Raw genomic sequence first — 5,729 nt, 5'->3', positions numbered from 1 at the left:
AGACAGAAAGCGAGAAATCACCCCCCAGGGGGGATGGCCATGCCGCAATCCCTTCTCCTCCATTCTCCTCTCGGGATCTTGGGCATGCACGCACATGCGCCTGGCATGAGTTTCAAGCCACGGGGTCCAGGATGTGAACCACGGTCAACTATGTGGGAATCCAGCGACATAGCCATTACACTAACTGCTGGGTCCATCACTTTCTGTCTCTCTGTGTCTCTCTGTCTGTCTGGCGAGCGCACGCGCCCTATAGCAAAAACCTCTCCAAAAAAAAATTTGTACCAAAATGTTCATAACAACATTATTCATAATAGACAAAAGTGAAAACATTACAAATATCCTACAATGGATGAATGGATAAACAAGGGTGTTATATCCATTCAATGGAATACTATTTTGTGACAAAAAAGAAATAAAACACTGATAACATGCTACAACATGGATGAGGCTTGAAAACATTACGCTAAGTGGAAGAGGGCAGTCATAAAAAGCCTTTTATTGTACCATACATTTCATCTACGAAACATTCAGAATTTGCCAACATATAGGAACAGAAAGTGGATCAGTGGTTGTCGGAGGATGAGGGATAGAAATACTGACAGATAATGGCTCAGGAGTAAAGTTTCTTTATGCGATGATAAAAATACTTCAAAATTATATAGTGGTGGTGGTCACACAACTTTGTGAATACAATGACATTTATTGAGTTGTACATTGTATGGCATGTGAATTATGTCTCAGTAAAGTTTTTTTTAAATTACGCTGATTTACTATTCAGATAAGCAAGCATTCATAGGTCTGCCTGAATCTAGCTTTCTCAAGGATGTATAGAAAGAATGCTCCAACTATGCTGGTTCAAGAAACCTGGTACACCATGTTGAAAACCATTTGATATTATCAGAAAATGTGAAAAATACACATTCTGGTGCCTACCTAGCAATTTCACTCCTGAAGCAACAGGCTGGTGTAACCCACATAAATCGAGTCATGGTACTTGTGTTCCTGAGAACTTGTTGATGCACTGTTCACCACAGCTCCAAATTTAATCAAACAAACATCTATGTCAGATGGACCACAATGAAGCTGTGGATATGAACAGATGCTGAAGGGTCTGTAAACACCGTGGTCATTGCCAGAGCAAGGGAAAAAAAATTAATGCAGCAGGATACTCCTCCATGCAAAGGTGAGAAATGGGAGAAACCAAGTTAGAATGCTTAGCGATGAGCTCTAAATAGTAACTCCAAAGAAAAGCAAGACCGTAAATGGTTGTGAATACCAGATACAGTGTGGGAAGAGGGCAGGTGAAGGAGTAGAGTCTAAGGAGAGAAATAGAGGCAAGGCATTTATGGGACAAAGAAATGGATTATTATCTATTGAAGAGAACTGTATATTTACATTGCCAACTGGACTAGTGAGAAATGTACACAGGTTGGAAGATTCACTTTGTAAGCTAAGTAACATGTGATCGAATGTATAAAAGAAATCGAAATAAAAAGAAATAAAAACATTTTAAAAATATGGGAAACAATTTTTTTAAAAAAAGGAAGAAAAGCAAGAAAATGATTTAACAAATTTTAGGTTAGAGATTGGCAGGTTACCCAACCAAAGGTGACTAGTATACCGAAAGTGGATCTCTCAGCAACAATAAAAGTCTAAAGAAAGTGGAATCAAATCTTCAAAGTTCTGGTAAGAGATTCCTGTCAGTGTAGAAATATAGCCACCAAATGATTATTCAAGATCTAGGAAGAAATGAAGGTGTTTTACTTGAACATTAAGTTGAATGTACCGCTAACACAGTTTGCTAAGAAACTCTTAATGGAGCCCTATCAGGAAGAAAGCCATTCTAGACAGAAAGAATGATGGAATACAAGAAAGAAGTAGAGAGTTAATTAATCTGTAAGCATTTAGTTACAATTAAACAAATACTAGCTTTAAAATAGTATAATAACTAATTCTCAGGGATTGAAAAAAGAAGTTAAAAATGCAATACTTGCCAATAATACCCAAGAGAGGAGAGATTGGGGTTTGAGAATGCTTCCGACCTCACACTCCTGCTAAGGAGGCTACAGAGACTGATGACCAGTAGATTCTTTGAAGAATGTATGCTGTATTTTAATTTTTATTTATTTATTTATTTTAGTTTGCTATAGGGCACATGTATTTGTCAGAGAGAGACAGAGAAAGAGAGAGAGAGAGAGAGAGAGAGAATGAGAATGCATCCCCTGTGGTAGGGTGGCCACACTGCAATCCCATCTCCATTCTCCTCTTGAGGTTCTGGGCATGCACACACACACACACACACACACACACACACACACACACACCCAGTATGTTCCTCAAGCCATTGGGTCCATGACTAGAACCATACAGTCAGCCATGTGGGATCCAGCTGCCTTATTGGCCCAATGAATGCATGTTGTATTTTTAAATGTATTGTTTTCATTTCAGATATAGTGCATTTGACTTGGTTTTGTGTAAATTTCTGTGTGTGTTGATGAGCACATAAAGTTACACAACCTCCACCAAAATCAGGATATAGAACAATTCTCTCACCACAGTTATTCCTCAAAGTTCCCATTTGTGGTCAACTCTCCCACCCTTGACCTCTGGCAACCACTGATCTGTTTTCTGTTCTTACAGATTGTATCACTTCCAGAAAGTGGAATCATACATACGCCCTTTTGCTTTGGGTGTTTCTCATCTGTTTCTGCCTGATTTCAGGCTACTCTGGTTTCTTTAAATAGTTTTAAAAATAATTTGTCCAGAATTTATCATTGTTTTATGCAGGGTGGCAAGTCTGCTATGAGCAATTTCTAGAACTTAAACTGATATAGATGATTAACTACACCATTAACAGGCTGATCTAATAGATGGGTGCAGTCCCTGGATCCAAGAGCTAGAGGACTGGCATTTTGCTCAGGCTCATATTCAAGACAGTCGACTCTATATAAACCCATGATGTAATCACATTACATCACATTTTCTGGAGTCTACAATCAGGTCACAAATAAGTGACAAAGCCAAAACACCAACAAGATAATCTGAAATACATTTTTAAATATATTTTTTAAAAAGACTTTTCTTCTTTAAAGAATTATTTATTTAATTTTATCGATTGATTCATTCATTTTCATTTGACCAGAGAAAGACACACAGAAAGCAAGCCACCTGATATGGGACTTGAACTGTGACTGGCCACATGGGAGTGTCCAGCGCCCTAACCACCATGTCACCTACTGACCCAAAGACATTTTTAAGTAGCTGGAGATCAAAAAATAAATCGTCTCGAAAACTGGATATAGAATTCAGACTTAAGAAATAATAAAGGGCTGGCTCCATAGCTCCGAAGTTAAGTTCAGACCACAACAGAAGATAAAGTACATGAGTCTGAACTGGTGAAATCGAATTTTATGACTTTTTTTTTTTTTTGAGAGGTTTTCACTATAGGGCGCGTGTGCTCGCCAGACAGACAGAGAGAGACAGAGAGACAGAAAGCGAGAAATCACCCCCCAGGGGAGATGGTCACGCCGCAATCCCTTCTCCGCCATTCTCCTCGCGGGATCTTAGGCACGCACGCACACGCGCCCGGTGTGAGTTTTAAACCACCAGGCCTGGGACTCGATCCATGGTTGACTACTTGGTAGTCCAACGACATAGCCATTACGCTAACTGCTGGTTACCGAATTTTATGACTTTTGACTAAAACATTACTGATTGTCTATGCTGCTTTCCAGCATTAAGGAGTTTCGTCTTCTCTCGAGTTGTGGACACGTTCATGTACCTACTATTCAAACAGAATCCTAACTTGTTTCCTGGCTTTAAGTATTAAGCAAAGTTCTCTTAACATATTGTTTAATTTTGATTTATTAAAGCTAAAACTGTCTTTCTTTCTTTCTTTCTTTTTTTTTTTTTTTGAGAGAGGTTTTTGCTATAGGACGCATACGCTCGCCAGCCAGACAGAGAGAGACAGAGAGACAGAAAGCAAGAAATCACCCCCGAGAGGGGATGGCCACGCCTCAATCCCTTCTTCTTCATTCACCTCTCAGGTTCTTGGGCATGCACGCACATGTGCCTGGCATGAGTTTTAAGCCGGGTCTAGGACATGAACCACGGTCGACTACATGGGAATCCAGTGACATAGCCATTACACTAACTGTTGGTCCCAAAACTGCCTTTCTTGAAATTAAAAATATACCTATTTAGTAACCACAGTAAGCTATATAGCCTCAGCTATGTGCTATTTTATAGTATATTTATTCTACCCACAGAGTTTCATGCCTAAAGTCAAATTTTGTTCACAGACATATATATATCAGCTGAACTTACTATTGAAAATATTCAGATTAATTAAGATATTTTGTGAATCAATATAATGTGGGAAAGAAAAAAAGAATGGAAAGCAACTGCAGAGACCAGAGACAGGGTGGGAAGAGGATGGGAAATGGTAGAGGGTGAGAAATAGGAGGAAAATAGACAGATGATAGATAGATAGATAGATAGATAGATAGATAGATAGATAGATAGATAGATAGATAGATAGATAGATAGATAGATAGATAGATAGATAGATATAGGAGGAAAATAGACAGATGATAGATAGATAGATAGATAGATAGATAGATAGATAATAGATAGATGATAGATTGATAGATGATAGATGATAGATGATAGATATAGATAGATAGATGATAGATAGATAGGTAGATAGATGATAGATAAATAGATAGATGATAGATACACAAGAAACAAGAAATGGAAAATTATTGTTTGATGATGACATGTATGATTAAGCCACTTTACAGTGTATTCTGGCTGGAAAAATCACATTTTGTATGCTGTGGTGATGTTCAGTGAAAGAATGTAAAATAAATTAATTAAAAACACATCTGATTCAGAGATTCCTGTGAGCATGTGAAGATCTTTCCTGGCGTATGTGCATCCTTTTTTTTTTTTTTTAATTTCCTCTGGGGAAGGGAGCATGCCTGAAAGCATTTTGCCACTTAGTGATCTTCCTCTCTGTTCCCCCCCAACCAGGGTCATGAGTGTGTGAAGGCATGGCCAACATGACCAGGACAGCATGAGATTCAAACTCGGTCTCCCAAGAGACCTCAGCATTGCAAGTGGCATGCCATCCCCTGTGCCACTGTAGCAGGGCCCTCTTCTTGCTTCTGTCATAGCCATGTGGTGCTTCACTGCACGGGCAGCCTATGATGTATTTGGGCAGCACTCTAGGATGGATGAGTAGGTCTTACTCTGACCATGATAAACACTGCTACAAGTCACAGGGACATACATTGTTTTGCACATGGAAGGACATCAGTACACTAAAATCCAAGAATGAAAATTGCTCTGTGTCAATGCTTAGGCACACCTGAGATCTGGTGCATTTCATCCAATTCTCTCCATAGAGTGTTTCAGTTTGTATTCCCTCTAGCATTGGACCCCAGACTTCTCTCATACTCTTGTTGAACACACTTGCATGTATGCTAACCATTTTGTTTCATTTTGTTTTTTGTTTATCTTGCAGGCAACAAATGATACCTTAGTGTTCTCCTCTGTGTTTCTTTTATTTGAAGTGAGTTTGGCATCTTTTCTTCTGTTGAAGATCAGATGTAGCTCCTGTGCTCTGAATTCTTGCTTATCTCAGTTGCCAAGTATGTCCACCGGGTTGTTAGCATTTTCAAAAGTACTCACAGGAGCTTCTCATCTACTAGGGAAACTATAACCTT

This window comes from Tupaia chinensis, unplaced genomic scaffold (assembly GCF_000334495.1).
Source record: "Tupaia chinensis unplaced genomic scaffold, TupChi_1.0 Scaffold000047_1, whole genome shotgun sequence".
Taxonomy (NCBI): domain Eukaryota; kingdom Metazoa; phylum Chordata; class Mammalia; order Scandentia; family Tupaiidae; genus Tupaia; species Tupaia belangeri.
Note: the sequence above shows the minus strand (reverse complement) of the source record.